Source organism: Numida meleagris, chromosome 1 (assembly GCF_002078875.1).
Source record: "Numida meleagris isolate 19003 breed g44 Domestic line chromosome 1, NumMel1.0, whole genome shotgun sequence".
NCBI classification, from domain to species: domain Eukaryota; kingdom Metazoa; phylum Chordata; class Aves; order Galliformes; family Numididae; genus Numida; species Numida meleagris.
This window is the reverse complement of record NC_034409.1, coordinates 20,665,258-20,683,814: the sequence shown is the minus strand read 5'-3', so window position 1 is coordinate 20,683,814 and position 18,557 is coordinate 20,665,258. Positions and strand designations below refer to the sequence as shown.

Here is an 18,557-nt window from a genome sequence, read left to right as displayed (position 1 = left end):
GTACTTTGACAATTACATGGTTTTGTGGTTTAAGAATTTTGCAGTTTTAGTTTTGTAGTTCACTGTAAAAATCTGTTTTATTCCCTTTTCATATAACATTGATCAAACACCAGCCTTCAGAGTTATGTTTCCTCAGCCTACATGTGTTTGATTTCCATTTGTTTTAATTCATCAGAGGGCCATGTTCTCCACTTCTGTACCTCATTTACACTATGACTCAATGTCTCAATTCCCCCAGCTATGGATTTGGGAGTGGAATTATTTTTCTGAAGGTTGGGTGTTTTAAGCTGCTGGACTCACAGAGTACAGGTGTAAGTGATTGTGTAACATGGCAGGTAGTCACAAATGTGATCAGTTGTTAATCTGAAATCTGATAGCATAATCCTCTTTAACTTTTGATAGATCATACAGCTAGGAAGAATATTGCAAAAGAGCTGCCTTGTACAAGGAAAAAAAAAACAACGGGATTTTTTCTATGTGTTTTAAAAGAAAACCAAATACCCACATTTCTGAATATATATATACATTGTGGAAAGGAAGGATTGTACTGTAGAATTGTTTTGTTTTGTTTTCTCTAATTCTCATGCTCATACGTGAACAAAACATTCTCAAAAACTGTTTATGGATCTTATGCTGAAGGATAGGCAATGGCATAAGTCACAGTGCTGGCATGCTGGGCAAAATGTATTTCTTCTGTTTCTGGTAAAGAATCTGGCTAACACCATTGGTCAGTGTGCGTAACTTGAAAATAAGATATTGGAGTGCATCCTCCCTCCCTTCTGCCTCAGGAAGATGTTCATCGAACAGTTCCCTTTTCATACTGTTTTGCTTCTCGCAGGGCATTAGCATTCTTGGAAGAATTTCACAAGCCCTGAGGCTTTAGTAATGATCAAGACAGGCAGAAGGAAAAATTACCAAACACATCCCCTGGTAGGCTGAGGGGTGGAATTTTAACCAGGGACTTTCACGACCATTGTTTTCCTTGCTCACTCTTTCACTATTCCTTTGCTAGCCAGTACCAGTAGGACTCAAGAGCCTGACTCAACACTGCTTTTATTAACAAGCATAATGAAGAAATATTTGGACTATTTTGTTTCTTTGACTATACTGATGAGGGTGAAAAAGAAACTCTGCCTTAAATAGGACAAGAAGTTATGCAGAACTGCCTGACTTGGAAACAAATTCTCTGAGGTGCAGGAATGCCACACAAAATTGGAAACTTCTAAGTCAAACAACAAAGCCTGAGCTCTGTTGCTTTCCAATGTCTTGTGTTCCTGTCATCTCTCCTCTCCCTTTCCCCTGCCACTCCCCCGAGGTATTCAAATGGAAGGATTGCTTCCAAGGTATTTAAACAAAGAAGGCATTCGGCAGCAGATAAAACTTCTTTGAATCAAAAGCATTTTCACATGCTCAGATCCTTCCCCAGAATGTAACTCACCATGCAGGAGGAGTCCTGCTTAGTACTCTTTGAAGTTACTGGTCATCTTGGTGGACAGTGGCAGTGCACATCTCTGGGGTGTGCATGTGTGTATATTTAGGCATATTTGTTTGAGTCTCGGCCAAGATATATGCCGAAAAGATTACACTTCATCTTTCATCCCGGGGAGAAGAGAGCCTAAATGGGTTTATCATGGGGTTTTCATTCACACTGTCATTTCTCCCTTCTTTATCTTTCATTGCTAGACTTCTAATTTCTCCAGACAGCAGCGCACACCCCTGCAGCTGGCCCTGCATAATGATTCCCTCCTCCCTGACTGACATAAGGGCGGATGCATAAATCTCGTGCCGTCAGGGTGCCTCCTTCGGCAGACACTCTTCCCTCTCCCCCCTTGAAAAATATCTGTCCCCTCTGCAGCACTCTCATTTACCACCTACCAGTGCTTCCCACTGAGCCAAGATGCTGCCTGTGACCATTATCCAGCCTATGCTAAACATTGGGAAACGGTTCTTTTCTGACAAAAATGCAACCATTTTTTTTCTTTTCCTAATGACAATTATTAGTGTAAATTGGAGCGCCTTCAGTGATTGTATTTGACACAAACATTATCCCATAAGGCAACTAGCTCCTGTGAATAGCAAGAGCTGAGTGATGGCTTGTATTAGGAGCTGGAGCACTAGAAGGACCCTCAGAAACAAGAATTTCAACTAACACAGTGGTCTTTAAGAGGTCTTAAGTTGGAGATCTCCGTGTTCTCTGAGGCTCTGCATTAATTCAAAGTGATTCCTTTGAACCACTGAGTAAGGGCAGAGCTGTCAAATCTCAGGCTTCCCAGCTGTTGAACTCATCCAACACTTTGGCAGCTTATAAATCAAAGGGGACTTGCGAACTGTTTACAAAATATTGTTTTAAAATCTCTCTTCCTAAGTCCTCTGTCCTCACTTGTAAGGGGAAAATACAACATCTGACTAGAAATCAAGGATAGTTTAGAGGACAGGAGATTCTAGTTCTCTGTTCCTGTCCTCGAGATGAAAGCAGGCACTGGATGAATATGCGATGTCAGACTTTCTTAGCAGCAGAGGGCTTCATAAAGGACAGCATCTCTTCCAAGAATGGCCACACAAGGTAGGAGAGTGCTCCAGTAGGTGTTCAGTGCTGGCTTGTCTGGTATTTGTAGTCAGTTGCTTTGAGAATTAAATGATATTTTCTCCAATTACAAGTATTCGACTGCTTCTTTGCTGCGATCCTTATGATGATTCATACTGCAGTTATTTTGAAGAGGCAGATAAACTGCAGTTGTTTATATACAAACAGAATATGGCATTGGATGCCAGAAACCAATCTCACTAATATTTGGCTGGCTAGCTTGCATCGTTGTTTCGTGTTTTGGCTATCAGAGAGAGCAAGCTTAATTGAAAAGAGTTTCTTTCTTTCCAAGTGTGCTCAGTGCTAGGGATATTTTCTCCTCTGTAAATGCTGGCAATTGATTATAAAATGTCAAAGGTGTTAGCAGTGTCAGTGACCTTCATCTAGCCAGCTAGAATAATAGCTGAGACTTACGTTAGGGCACGCAGCAGTCATTGGCAGGTGACTGTGGATTACAAGTGTAATGGTGCTTATTCCCCTAAATTTATTTGAAAAATGGCATTGGACACAAAAAAAATAATAATGCTGTAGTCTTCATGATCTTCTGGGTAAGCCTGGAGGACGTGAGCAGCCTGGTCTGTCCCCTTTGCAGAGAAGTGAGCAAAGCTTCTTCCCTGCTGCTGGGGCCCAGCCTGTGAGCTGGTGTCAGTCCCATGTGGTGTGAGGTACTTCGTGTTATTGGGAGTCCCACTGATGTGACTTGACCTGCATCCTTGCCACAGATCTGCGTGCCAGCTGTGTGTCATGTACAGCTGTTCTCGGGATTCCTAAATTTGACTTAGCACCTCAACTGTTCTCATTAATATCATGAGCTTTGGAGCAAACGATAGGGAGGGTATTGAAGAAAAAGCTCTCCATTTCAAAGAACAGTTCTCTTCAGACTCTGAGGCAAAGGCTCAGCTTTAAAACAGGTGATGATGTTTTTCTTTGAAATCATGTTATTGGAATAAAGCTGCAAATGTGCTGTATTGTGCCTGTGATTTTTGAAAAATGAAGGAAGAAAGGATGTGCATCTCCCTCCTGGGTAGTCCCACACTAGCGGTGTGTTGAAAATGTTCGTCCTTTCTAGCCTCGGTGGTTCTGGCAGCAGTGAAGGAGTTAGATGGCCAGTGTGCCCAGTGCTGTGACTAGGAGGGAAAGTATCTGAAGTTCCTGAAAGGAAATGGAGAGGAGGATAGAGATGATGAGTATTAAGCTTTGAAGAGCAACACAAATTAGGCTGGACTTGAGGAGAACTTCCCAATCCTCTGTGGCATTCTTACACCTTAACGGTGGAAAAAGCACATTTATTTTATATTTTTATGTCTTGTCTTTATGATGTCTTAAGGCTGGAATTCTTGCACTTTATTCCCTAGATATCCTGTCTATTAAATTAAGCCTTTATTCCCCTCTGATGAGAGCAGGTGCACAGAGAAATGGAAGTTTTTGTATGACATGTCTTGGGAGACATGAATGGGTATTATTCAAAATACATAGATATGATTAAGGATTTGGGGGAAAAAAGTCATGAGCAAGTTGTCTTCTGCGGGTCTCTTTGAAAAGTCAGCTCTTTGCTGCTCAGTAAGCCTGCCAACCAGTTCTGTGGCTCAGCCTGTGTAGGTCATCGTGAGCCAGGCAGAGGTGCAGGAGCTGTGGGCTGTGTGTGAATCCAGTTCCTGGGGGATCATGGGCAGGGAGAGGTGTGAGGTGTGCTACCCCGCTGCTTCTGCTGCAAATGGTTGCAACAGAGGTAGGTGACACTGGGGCTCAAGATGATTTTAAAAACACTATCCTGACTTCAGAATCACAGATAGAAAATATATTACTGTGAACACAGCAGTTCTTCCGCAGTAAATACTAGGACATTTTTCCCCCAAGCTCTTCCTAAGCATTGTCCAAGTGAGGACCTAGAATCTGTTTTCTTAGTTTTCTTTCCGTTCTAGTTTTCTATAAATGTGTTAAAAGCCTTTATGACACGTGAGAAGACACTTCTGATAATTTAAGATTAAAAATACCTTCTTAAGAGATTTCATATGTAAAATTATCATGGAACTGGACTATTGAAACAAGTCGTTCAGAGTAAAATCACAGGATAACTTAGATTGGAAGGGCCTACTGGAGGACATACAGTCCAACAACACTCTGCTCAGAGCAGGGCCCACGAGGTCAGGTTGCTAAGATCACAGCAACTATTTGGCGGTCTGTTCTACATACTGCAAACTTAAGTACATAGTGGTGAGTGAGGTTTTTGATAGAGAAAAAATGGAATTGTAATGTGTCTCCTTTGTCTTCGCCTTTCAGAAGAGAAAAAAGGAGGGAGACAGGGGAAAAAGTTCTTTTCTATGCATTCCCCTTTATTTTTAAATGGAAATAAAATTTTCATCAGGCTAAATCTTACTTTCCATACTCAATTATTCCCCAGAAAGTTGAAATAAGTATAGATGTAGGCTTTTCAAGAATATGCTCCTAGAATTTAATTTCTGAAGTGAAAGGAAACTGCAAGGTGACATTGCTTTTGAAAATTGAGCCTTAATAAAGGGCTTCATTTAGGCATCCATCCTTGAAAATGGATGGTGAACTATGTAGGGGTTGGGAGGGAAAAAAAAGGAACACAAGAGAATGAGAGTAGATAAAAGTACAAGGTAATTTAAGTCTTTGTTTAATGCCTCTGTTTGAAATTAGCGCTGGTTTATTTGGTCAGCCAAGCATTGACAGCTCAAAGTCAAATTCTTATCATAAAGTCTTCTTGCCACAGATGATGTATAAGTAAGTTTATTGTGGACTTATCATTATCTTCAAGAAACATGACCCTTCCAAGGGAGAGCTAGAACGCTTTGTAAATAGCTTTCAATGGCTTTGCATTTTCCCAAGGTGTCTTGAGAGGGCACCTGTGCTTGGGAAAGGCTGAGTGAAAACTGCTTATTGACAACAGCAGTGTTAATGGGTTTCCCCTTGTAGAAGGCTGTACTGAATCTCCAGTAGTCAGTGTGAATGTCCATCATTGTGTCTTGAAAGTGAAGCACTGCATCGTTCCAGGTCTGAGTGCTAAGATCATGTTCTGTTGTTCCAGTTGAGAAGACAGACGGTGACAGACAGACAGTGACAGCACAGGGCTCAGGTCTGGGGCTGGCCTGGTACCTCCGGAGCACAGCTGAACACGATTAAACCGAGACACCACTGCATCCCTCTTGAAGACCCAGCAGAAGTCAGCTCTTCTCTCCTAAGCGGGGTGTGCACACACAATTCTAATGTGAATTTTTTCAGGTAAGCTTTCTTTTTCTTTTTTTAATACACTTGGCATTCTTAAATGGGATATTATTGTTCTATTTTTCTCGGCAAATTTGTTGTTATTCTTCAAAACTTTCAAACGTTGCTGAAGCATATAATAAATTTTTATTACTATTAATGGAGATAAAACTTTTAGGAGGCAATCTTGCAAGAGGCATTGAAGATTAGCAAAAAAAAAAAAAAAGAAAAAGAGAAAAGAAAGAAGGAGCAGCTTGGCAGAGGTTCTGTATTCATAAACCTATTTATAGCTGGTATGCTTGCTAGGAGAGCAGGTTTGTGCCGCTGCCAGCAAGATGCTCTGGCTGACTGCTGTGCTAGTGCTTGCCCTAATTTTGCACTTAGGTTCTGAGTTTCCCACTGGGACACTGAGCAGATGTGTGATTAAACTGAATCTTGAAGGTGTACAGGTTTGACTGCATCTCTGTGGACAATCAGAGAGATTCGATCCAGTTCTTTTCTAGGACCTGTTCACATTGATTAGCCCATGTTGGCTTGACAGGATTCTCAGAAACTGGCTTGTAAAACCCCTTCATCCAGCTAAGAATTTTCTTTAAACTTAAGCATCCAAAGAGACCTGAAGATTGACAGAGGGGTTGCTCAAACATGGTCCTTGGTCTGTTCTTTAGCTGCAAATCAGTTTAAAACCTTGTTGGGTGTTGGTGACATTCCTGGAAGTGCTGCTGGAGTGCTCCTTCCAGTCTGGAATGAGGTTGGAGGGAAACGTGAAGCATTTCTCGGGAATCGCCTCTGCAGCTGAAATGTCAGCCTTTCGCTACTGGTAATAATTATCCATGGACTGTACTTTTGGGAAGATAGCACTTAGCCTTTACAGAAAGAGAAACACGTGTCTCCTGTCTGACACCGAAGAGAAACAAAACAATGGGAGAGGAAAATACAATTTGCAAAGAGCCTCGTTAAGAAAACCGAGTGTATAATATCATTTAGCTCACAACTGGCTGCATGCCAGTTTGGGAGTAGTTTTTGTTCTTTGGTTTTTGTTTTTTACATGCTTCTTCTGTGTATGAAGTTTTTACTTTTGCTTGGAAACTGTTGGGAAAGGGAGGGATCAAAATACGGTTTCACATGGATGTGAGCTGCGAAATGAATAACAATGAAGACAGCTGTTTTAAAACAAAAAAAAAAATATTCCCTCCTACGCGCATTCACTTATATACCTAAAACTATGATTTTTCAAAATGTAGGGGAAAGCATGAAAATAGCTATTTAAGCTTATTTAGAAATATGCATGAGGGAAGACAAGTATCACTAGGGAGCGTCCTGCGGAGGATGTGAACATAAGGTTGGACTCACTAAAAGGTGATAATAGCAGAGTAGTTTTTGTAATTTTGCTATGAAATTTTAAATCAATTATGTGAATAACTCAGGATATGCTCTGAGAGTAGCCAGGAGCACTTTTCTGTGGGTGTAGCCCTCATGGCTGCAGAGGCCTCTGTGCCAGGCTGGGGTTAGCACTCCCACAGCTGAGCCGTGTGTTTAACCGCGCGTCGGCTCCCTGCAGTCAGCCTTAGCAAGCTGCCTCCCTGATGGAAAAGGTTTCCAAAACTGCACAAAGGCATGTCTGATAATGCACGGCGTGTTTGTACACCTGGCTGGGAGGTTTGATGTTCGAAATGGGCTTGCTCTTAGATTCTGCAATGATTAAACATTTTGATAGCTCACATCGTTATAATTTTCAAAGTAGACATTAGACTTTTACTGAAATTACTGCAAGTTTCTCATAACTGGACTGATTAAAGGTAGTATTTCCTTTTCAAGAAGCCTTCACTGATCTGGTTGTTTCTTGAGGTCTGTTCCTTTGAAAGGAAGATTAGCATCCCTGCGCTTTTTAATAAAATGAACTGACTACTAAAAGTCCACGGTCAGCAGTTTGGCTAGAACACTGCGTGTGTGCCTCACTGCTCTACAGAACGTGTAGGATATTGAATGTGGATATTAATTTTCTTCATTCCTCCATCACAAAGGAAATAGAAAATGCTCACATAAGGGGCAAAATAGTTTATGGAATTCTCCAGCACTGCCTTTCATGGTCTGCAGTTACGAACTTTGATGCGTGGGGATACTGAGTGCTTCCTAGCTTTAGCTATGTGTACCTTAGTATCGACTGGGTTGGGTGCTGTTTTACAACCATTTAAGTAACTACATAGTGGTGCTCGAGAAGAAAAACAGAAACGGTGAGTTTTCTCCTGAATTTTCTTTTTTTTTTCTTTTAAGAAGCTTTCTTCAAACTTCATTAATCTTCAAAGTTTCCCCTTTAAATGGGTGGCTGGCATGTGCATTTTTGCAGACTCATTTCATGTCTCTGGAGTTGTTAAAGAGTGCAGCCGCAGCCCCAGTTCACTTGTGTGGCAATGAACTTCCCATGGAAATGGGGCTTCTAATAAGTGGCATTGTGCTGGAAGGTGCTAATGACTGCCATCAATCAGAGGGCTGGTAAAAGTTGTTCTCCCCCTCCCCCCGGACTAAATGAGACAGCAATTAAATGCCCTTTTGTTGAGTGATAGCTGAGACAATAGAAATCAATGTCCAAAGCACAAACCCGAATGGCAAGTCTTAAGTATAAGCTAAGCCATGTGTCCCAAGGGATTGGCATGTTGATTTGCTTACAGCTGAGGGTGCATCTGAAAGGAATAACCGGGAGCGCAGGCAGCAGGGGAAGCTGTAATGCTCCTTGGAGTGCGGCCAGATCGTAATATTCTTTAGGAAGGCTTCGCGATGGGGCTGCCACGGCTACGTGCAGCCCAGCAGCATACATGGGACCTGAAGCGGGCTCTGGCACAAGGTCGCCATCAGAAGATGGGATGCCAAGTGTGTTCATGGTGTGTTTTTACGTTGGTCGCTGAAGAACAGGCAATATCTGATATAGTAGGAAGCCCACTGCTACAAACATAGCCTTCTCTAAGAGCACTTCATACTGGCTGGGTGAGATTATACTCAATCGGTGCTGTTGCTACAGGGCTGGAGATCCCTAGGGCAGGATTTAGTGTACTGCCAAGATGCATCCTAGGTTAGAGCCCCTACTGCCCCAGCTGCTATTGCTTTGCACCTGAGTGCTTACAGGTGCAAGATTTGCTCTTGAGTAATTCCACTGATTTTAAACAAACAAACAAAAAATCAACCACCACCACCAACAAACAACAGGCTGCTCATAAATTTCTTCTAAATGTAAGCAACCTTTTGAGATCCCTTAATATTGGTTGGTAATTTTGTCCAAAGGATGTGTAGGTCTTTAGGTTGCTGAATGTGTGTTGCTTGTCTTACTGACTCCAGACCTTCTTCAAAGCTCATCGGTGTCACTAAGACATTTCCTTTTGACTCCAGCATGCTACTCGCAGTTCTGCTTTTGTTTTAATGCCTGGCTGAAAGGGCCTTAAGTTACTTGTGTGCACAGGGCTGCATTGTCTCTAATCTGTGTGGGTTTTTTGTTTTTGTTGTGGTGTTGTTGTGTTTTTTTTTTTTAACTTTTGTGCAAAACTGTAAATGCATTGAAAACAAGAAGTGATTGCATTCACTGATGGCAAGGCCCACTGCTGCTTTGCAGTTTATACCCTGTTGGCAGGGACTGGCTGTATGATGCTTTGCAGCAGGTCAGCTAAAATAAGAAAGTCTTTAAGTTCGTTTCTGAAGAGATGTTACAGCAAGAAGTTGTTTCACTTTTGTGCCTGAAAAGCATTGCACGCAGATGACCAGGGTCATCTGAAGGAAAATTTGAATTTGGGTTATAGAAAGTATACGTGTTTAGAGATTTTGGTATTGAACTGGTTCTGCAGAGTACCATATTTATCACAGTTCTTTTGGAGGTTTGAACAAATTAAAATGAAATTACCCATGCTTAGAGGTCCATAGAAGTCAGCTGACATTAGAAATGGACTCATACACCTGCTTGTTGGTGCTTCTTGTCCTTATTGCTCAGCAGTAAAACATTCTGTCTTTGTTTTGTGTCCCAGTCATGGAGCTCTCCCATGCTGAGTCCCATTCCTCACTCCCCCTGGCTTCGCTCACTTTTGAAACTTGTATTCCTCAGTGCTCATGTGTCACCTATGGCTTTATAGCATTGACAATTACTTTGAATGGCACACTTCACAGTCTCATTGTTTTTGTGGAAGTTCAAGTATTTATCTCTGACATTAACTCTGGCTCTAGCCTTGACTTGCACCTTACCTTTGCATCAGGTTCTCTACTAAAATAAAGAAAAACTGAAGATGCGGGAATACACTTCCATGTTAGCAGCATAACACTTCAATCCTATCAGTAAATATTTTGATTTATTAATCTCTTTTTTACTGTTATTTATTTTTTAAAAATGTAAAAATTAAATCATTCTTATCAATAAATATATAGTAATACATTTGACAATGTGGCCAATCTATCTTGGGATGAACATAGGCATAGAAAGTGCAAAAGCTATTTGTAATGGTTAATGGTTTACATTTACTTATTCAGTGTGTAATTTTGAATAATCACAGATTAGCTTTTTTTAAGCATCTGCTTCTATACGGCAAACCTTCAGCAGTCCAATGAAGCAGAGCCACTGACTGTGATTTGATGTGTCCATTACCTCCTGCAAATGCTGTGGAATACAATGGGGTAGCATGCAGACTTCAGAGCTGTCGTGACAGGTATTAAGAATGTGTCAAATCCCAGTGATGACTGATAACATATCTGTCATTTGTGATGGGATTATTAGGAAGAGGAATGCCACTAGGAGAAAGATACTCTGGGAAAAAAAAAGGGGGGGGAGGGAAAGACAGGAGGAGAGAGGATTTACTGTTTTTCAGAGCTGCCTCATTTAATTAAGCTTTGTCTAGTCCATAAACAAATCTATTAACTTCCTGACTACTTTGTCAGTTTGCGCACTTTAATGCTGCGGCAGTAATTCGAGACAATTCAGATTTCTCTTTGGTGAAGCTCTTTGGCACTGTAAGTATTGTAGCCATAATGAAGATTGTTGACCAGTACATGGAAGCAGGTGATGTAATATTACTATCTTCTTTATTTTATTTTCAAATTGAGAATTTAACAGAATGGTGTGGAAGATAGAATTCATTGGGCACATACAGCATCTTCTGCTTGGAAGATCTTTCTAGAGCTTAGGGAAGAATGTGTCTGCCAGCACCAATTGATTTGCATTCTTTGGTTAGCAGAAAGCACGTGAACTATTGTTGTATTGTTTTGTTTTATTAAATTCTGAGCGTGTATCTTGTGTGAGCATGGAAAGGAGGCTGTTTTTTGTGTCGCTTGTAAAATTAGGTTCTACTGAGCAAGTCCAGGGTGCATAGTGCACAATGAAATTCCTTTCAGGTATTTTAGGCTGAACCATAAACACATCAAATGTCTAAAAGCAGATAAATATTCAGACAGAAGAAGCATCCTTTTTTCTGCTTTCACCTGACAGTTAGGCAATGCCAGAACAGAGGAGGTGTCCTACATGCTTCTTGCTGTTGGTATCTTTGGTGTAAGAGTATCCCCATGAGCAGCAGAGCCAGTGTAGCTATCCCATAAGGCCCTCTACGTGCAGATTTCAGTCAGGAATGGGGAGACTAGAAGCACAATGAGCTCAAACAACTGTTCTTAGTTGTCATATGCTCCCATAAATCCCCATTCAGTAGGCTAGATTTTGAACATGGACTCATAAAGGCATCTGGATGGTCTTTTCAGCCAATCTTTCAGTTGGCTTTTTACAAAAAAGGACTTGATTTGTGACTCTGTCCCTTCTATGTAGGAGTTATCACCTCTCTTGGGTCTCGCAGACCCTCAGTGGAGGTCAACCCCACACCCAAGTGGACATGTGGGTACAACTGGAGGGTAGCTGCCTGTTTGGATATGTCCAACCACAGTGGTTGCCAGCTTGCATCGTGCAGCTGGTGGCCTTCAACTCTGGTTGATGGCTCATAGATGAGTGGCTGATGGTCTTGGATTTGGGAGGCACATGGAGAGGTGTGGGCCTCTATTCAGACCAAGCTGCAGCTGTTATAACGTTTGACTGTTATTTATGCAGTGAGCCCTGTTCCTGACAGTCTTTGGTGGCAAATCAGCTGCAACAAACCATCCACATCTGGGCAGCCTTTGTCCTGCAGAAGGGCCTGCTGGAACAAGGTATGATGCCACAGCTTGCTGGTTAGCCTGTGGGGCTGAGTCTCTGTTTTGGGTGTAAGCACAGGCCCCAAGCTGTTGGGGTGGGCAAAAGCCAGAGCCGAGGCACCTGCCGTCCAAGCTGATATCTCATGCTTACTGCAGGGAAGAGCACACACAGGGTAGTTGCAGCATGCCTTAGCTCCAGTGCAAGTTCATACCCTGCTTACCTTGTGGAAACTCGCTTGCCTGCCCAGGCCCCCACAGTGAGCAATGACTGTAGAGCAGTCTGCTGCAAGGACTACAAGTTTTACTTTTTAATACATGATGTATTGTGGCTTAACTCATTTTCCAAGGTAGCTCTGCAGAGGGCCTCATGGCAACCATCCCAAAACAGCGAGGGATTTGGGTACCTCTACCCAAAGCTGGTTGAGCTTAAGAGTTGTTAAGGGAGCCGGCTTTTGTTTTTTTTTTTTTCATTTCCTCCAGAAGCTGAACTCAGCATTTCTTCAGAGTAAGTTGAACTGTACACCCAGAAATCATTAATTATACTTTAAAATCTGGACTTCATCTTCTTTTATACATAGATTACCATACGGCATGTTAATGTTGTGTCGTACCATCTGGCAATACCTTATTTCATACCATTTAAACGTGGTTTTGGAAAGAGGAATGGCTCTGGAGGACAGCACTCAACCAAAGAGCCTTTCCCCATTGATCACAGGTTTGGTTTTGGCCCAGGGAGGACATGGCACTGATGCTGGTGTGTATTGATCATGGGTAGCCTGCAATCTATGACCAACCCTTTGATGTGCCCACCCTGGGAGGAGAAACGATTGCAAACAGGGACTGTTGGCAGCAGTCACAGCCTATTTTTCTCCAGTGCTCTCACATCTTTCATCAGCTCCCATATTTAATAGATTTATGTGGTGAATGAGTTTTCTGTCCTGGGAGAGCACTACGGTACAGTAAGCATGAGCTCGGAGTGCTTCTCTGAGGGAACCTGTTTCTTCCCTGTGCTCTCTTCCGCCAGTTCTCCAGACTTTGCCAATTTAAAAAAAGAAACAGCAGCACTTATCTGGGAGGTATTACAGAAGTGGACTTGAGACTCAGCTATTTTTTTTATTACTATTTTGCTGTACATGAGGTGTCCTGAGATAACACAGAAAATCAGGAGTCTGCGGGAATCATCTTTGAAGATCATTGAACTTTTAATAAAATTCCTTCTAGGGTCCAAGATCAACACTCCATGTGCAGTCTCTCTCCTGTTGTTCATGTGCTCACATTTAGCTGCAGTCCAGTTCTTGATTTATGCTTTTTATTCAGCGATAAGATTAGAATCATCCTTTGAGAACCCAACCACAACTACCACTCAATTTAAATGCACGTGGATATCTTAAAAAAATGCACAAAAACAATTAAAAAAAATTAAATCTAACTCTGGAGGTCTATGTACTTGGATGAAAATTGATTTATGTGCTTGTTTAGACAAGTAAAATATTTTCTAAAATCTAAGAAATTAGTAGTAATGGTGATTGTTGTTTGTGGAAGAGGAGCTGGAAACAAAATGTTGCAAAACTACTTCTTGCTCATAACAAATAAAGCCCAATGGGAGATTTTTGTTTTGAACATATTTAACTGTTGACTTGAGGATGTTTGTTAGACTATTTTTAGTGCTGATAAAGAAAATCAGCATTCATTGGAATTTTGGTAATCTTGAATGAAAACACATGTTCAACTCTTTGTTAAGCTCCATGTCTGTGCTCTGGATGGTAGTGGTACAATATGTAGGAAAGGTTTTTTTCTCAGCTGAGAGTTTTCCCTGTTGTTTAAGCCTCTAATCTTTTTGTATTGTATTTGGAGGAGAGGGAATGAGAGAGATTTGGTCATAAAGAGAATAGTATGCTGCAGTAGTGTCTCTGATAAGATTTTAAGGTGGTGTTTGTAAGTTGCAAGGTTGCAGCTAAGCCTTTGCTAAAGCTGAAAAATTTGTACTTGTTTAATTGTGGTGTAAAACGTTGTTATTATCATATGAAAAGCTCCCGTGATGCCTTGACTTGCTTGATAAAATAAGAATCTGTTCATGGTAATGACCATTAACTCACTGACAGGATGATAAAGAGATTACAGGGTTCAGCTTCCCACTTACAAAGAATTAGTTGGTGCACGTGCTATTCTGCTGGTCCAATGTGGGTATGTTGCAGAACAGTCATGGAAAACATTTTTAATATTTTTAATGTGCTACCTGACAGCATGATCTCTACAGTATACAATTTTCTATTCCTCTGACCTCTTACACACCAATTGTATTGGCAAAACACTAATTAAACTGGAACAATGTATTTATTGTGACTGAAAGTTGCTTTTATCGCGGTTTCTATTGTTCAGGTTCCAGAACAGGAATGAAAGAGCCTACTTAAAGATGCTCTCCGAGCTCTGGTTAAAGATGGCTCTTTGTTTAGAGCTGCCAAAAAGTACCTGCAAGCTGTAAAAGGAAAACTTTCCTTCTATGTGATTTCAATCCCTTGAGAATTGCTGCAAAATGGTTTGTGTTAAAATTAAACTACGCTAACTGTGGAAGTGAATTAGTCTCATCACGGACCACCAGTGTGTTTTGCTCTTCTTTAAATGGACTTTGTGTCACTTGGTAGCACTTCAAAAAGATGGTAAATCTTTGAGTGATACAAAGAAAGGTGGGACCTCACGGAAATTCAGTGGAAATCTTGCTTATACACTAACCTGTGGTTGCCTCTGGGAAGGAAATTAGTGACTTTCCAGGATGGAAATGAATACTGGCAATGAATACCTGAGTGGCCTGAAGAGAGAACAGTATCTCTAGAATTGGCAGTGACATAGTGCCGGCAGTGACCATCATCTAAAGATCTTTGTGCAGATGGAATATCTGGGGAGCGATGGATAAGATCTTCAGTTCAGGATCCACCAAAGTCACATTCCTCAGGAAAGACGGCATTTGTGTTACTCTTAGTGATGTGTGAGATTCTCCCATTCTCTCTATCTCATCAGCATCCCCTTACCTGCAGTTATATGAAGTAGAAATGTTGCCATAAAGTACAGGGCAGAGAATTAAAACAGAAGAAAGTCTGAGAATAGCACCTCCATCCTTTTAGTCCATAAAGAAGTTCCATGCCAGCATTTACAAGGGGTGCTCATGTCAATCTGAGGAGCTGGGTGCTGCTCTGAAAAACTGAGGGACACTGTTCAAATCCCACTAATGCCAGAGAAGAGCAGATACCCTATAACACCATGTTAGAGTAACTAAATTCTCACATTAGGACTTGCCCAGGAAGCTTTGCTGCTTCTCTGCTCTAGGTTCCCGCTTGCCCATATTCAACTGAACTTGGATAGCTTGGAGATGGGCATTCACCTGCGCTGCCATCATGTGACCTGAGAGCAGTTCAGGTGTGGTCTCAGAATGACATCTCTTACTTCAGTCCTTCGGGCTTTTAAGATCATAAGCTCTACTGATTATCTTAGGTTTAATGTGCCAGCGATCTTTGTCCTCATCCTTTTCTGCCAGACAATGTATGAATAAATAGAATCTATTTTATAATTGTGTGTGTGTGTGTGTGTGTAAAGAGCTTATCCTACCAGATGTTTCTGTTCCCTGTTCTGTTCGCTGTGAGCTTACTTCTTTCAGGTGACAGGCATGCGTGCTGAAATTTGACATTATGATATGCCAATATTCACTGTCCGGGAGAAAATTCATTCAGCTTTCTGTTTGCAGAATATAGATTGCAGAGACAGAAGCCTGTAAATTACTTAAAAGGCACTGTATGGTTTAAAACTACTATGCTACCCTACAGTTATCTGCAGGGTCTACTCTAGAGTCAGCCAGCTGTATACTTACTTATATTACTGTGCCTCATATCTGGCACTCAAAAATGATGTTTATTCTTTTCTTCCTGATGGGAAAACCATTCACAGTCAATAAACTGTCAAGCTACTCTTTTGTCATCATCGCTACCTATTTATATTCTTTCACATTGAGTCTCCTCGATCTTGCTGGTCTAATGTGTTAGATTCTTTTACAAGAATTTTCCAGTTTCTTGATCACAGACAGATTTACTTATCTTTTTTTTTTCCTTTTTTTCTTTTTCTCTTCATGAATGAAATGCTTCTTGGGGAATGCAGTAGGAACTGAAAAATTCAAATTTTCTTCATTGTTGATGGAAAAAATGGGCACTTCTGGACTGTTCCCTAGCACGCGGTTTTAGCTTTCCACCTAGGAGAAGATTAATTACATTCTACAAGTACCTGTTTTTCTTAGCTGATAAAGAGAGGTTAGTTGGCTCAGTGAGACAGCTATTTCCACACTGTTGCTATGTAATTTTAGGAAAGATGCTCTTCAGCATTTCAGTTTCAGCAATGAATAGCACAGGTAAGCAAGGACCTGCATCTCTTCTACAGTGTTTCTATTTAAAAACAAACAGGAGACCAAAGGCAGTTTTGCACATGTTCCAGGTTCACGCTGCAAAGTTGATCTGTGGAGTCCTCTCTTTCTCCTTCCCAATTTTTTTTTTCTGTTGGAGGCAAACTTGGCTACAGAAAGACTGCCTTAAGTTTTGACTGTTCAGACCAAAGCTGAATCTGGTGAAGTTCTGCAAAACCAAATAGGCTGTCTATATTCCTTTCCCTAGAAGGTACTGCATGCAAGTGCTGAGAAAGCTTTACCAAATATATATAGTAAACAAATTATTTTTCTCTAACATGAGCATTTTCCCAGCTGTGCTTGGAGAGCTCCACGCAAATTGACCCATAATAAAGCAGAAAATGGGATGCCCTATTAAAGGTGAAAATGATAATGATTTCTGCCTTCCATGAATTTGTATTGAAGGCTGGGGTCATCAACAACAAAGTTGTCTGACACATGTAATGAAGATGGTCCAAAAGATGCTCTCAAGTTTTGCACAGAAAGAAAGACTGGAAAATATATACAACAGCAACAATTTATATATTTGCAATGCATACAAAGGAGTTTTACTCCGTATCAGTGCAGTTGTCTGCCTATGTTTAGTCTCAGGGAGCACTGTATGTCTCTTATATGAAGGAACACGATATTCTGCATTATGCAGTAAGTGATGTTGTGCTCCTGAAGCCAAAGCTATAAACAGCTTTGCTGCTGGAAGCCATCAGTATGGGGAAGGCAGATCTGGCAGAGCAGGGTGTCAGAGCCCTCCTCATCCCTTCAGTGCTAGCCCTGCTGCCACCAGGAGTTATTTGAGCTGACCTCTCATCAACCACAGTGCTTAAGGAGAATAGCTGTAGAAGGATATTGTTTATTTGACAGACAAAGAAGTAACCTTGTGGAAAAAATGGCTGGGGGGGTTTTTGAGTGCTGCTCACCTCTGGCTGCATTGGATGAGGGCACCAAACATCGTGGGAAGTGGCGATATGGAACAGCTCCAGCTTGAAGGAGGAGCGTGTCCAAGGTCTCAGTGATGTGTGAGTTTCAGTCCTTAAAGGCTGGTACTTTGGGTTTAATGCCTGCTATTACAGTGTGGGATTTTCTTCTAGTCACTAAATATCCTGTCTCTGTCTCTGTTGTGCTGGTTTGCTGGCCTTGATGACAGAGTCTATTTAGCACTGTGTTTGCTTTTCAAAATATATATTTTTTATTAGTTTGCATGTTTTTACAAGACAAGTTGATTTGCTTGGTCTGTGTTGTTTGTGAATTAATTTTATTCATTTTCTTCCTTAACTAAATAATCCTCGCCTTTTCATTTTGTTTTATTGTGGAAGCTTTCCAGAGTTACATTGTGTGTTTGATTATAATTCATTACACATCAACTAGTGATATATGTATATGAAGCTAATATCTCTTATTCATTTAGCACTGAAATGTACTTTTCCAAAACTATAGGTCTATAATATTAAGGGTCTGACTCATGATTGCAGGCAGATTTATTTCATAGAATCACAGAATGGCTTAGGTTGGAAGGGTCCTTACAGCCCACCTAGTTCCAACCCCTGCTGCGGGCAGGGCTGCCACCCACCAGCTCAGGCTGCCCCAGGGCCCCATTCAACCTGGTTTGGAATGCCTGCAGAGATGGGGCATCCGCAGTTTCTCTGGGCATCTGTGCCAGTGCCTCACCGCCCGCTGAGTAAAGAATTTCCTTCTAACATCTAACCTAAATCTCCCCTCTTTCAGTGTAAAGCTATTAGCCCTTATCCTAGCACTCTCTCCCTCAACCTGCTTGCCATTTTATTTGATACAGCAGACATAGTAACAGAAGAAAGCTTTGATGTGTTGTTTTTCCCTTTTGAAAGGAATCTGTTTCCTGAATCATCTGCATCCCATCCTTCTCACAGGCTCGCTGGTTAAGGTGTGAAGTTTTGGTTCCTCTGTCTCCCAGGGTAAAATGGCGCAAGTCAAGATCTCTGAAAAAAAGGATTTTGTGTGGTGTCAGCCAGCTAGGTGGCCTAGCAGGCCTAATGAGGCCAGCATCTGTACAATTTCCCTTTGAGTCTCATTTGAGCTGGCTGATAGGAGTCCTCCCAAAGCCTGCCCGTAATTCATTGGCCTAAGTGTGCAAAGTTATTTTTTGGACTTAAACAGAGCAAAAGGAGATTTTACATCTTTACTTGTGATCCTCTC

General features: G+C 41.4%; 1 protein-coding gene across 4 annotated transcripts in view; it reads left to right on the top strand.

Annotated features, from left to right (window-relative positions):
• Positions 1-18,557, top strand: part of PLXNB2 (plexin B2) — a 253,074-nt gene that overhangs the window by 72,973 nt on the left and 161,544 nt on the right. For all 4 annotated transcript variants that reach the window (XM_021384759.1, XM_021384760.1, XM_021384762.1 and 1 more), the window contains one exon: positions 5,634-5,827. The gene's annotated coding sequence lies outside the window, so the exon portion shown is untranslated. The remainder of the gene's footprint in view (positions 1-5,633; positions 5,828-18,557) is intronic.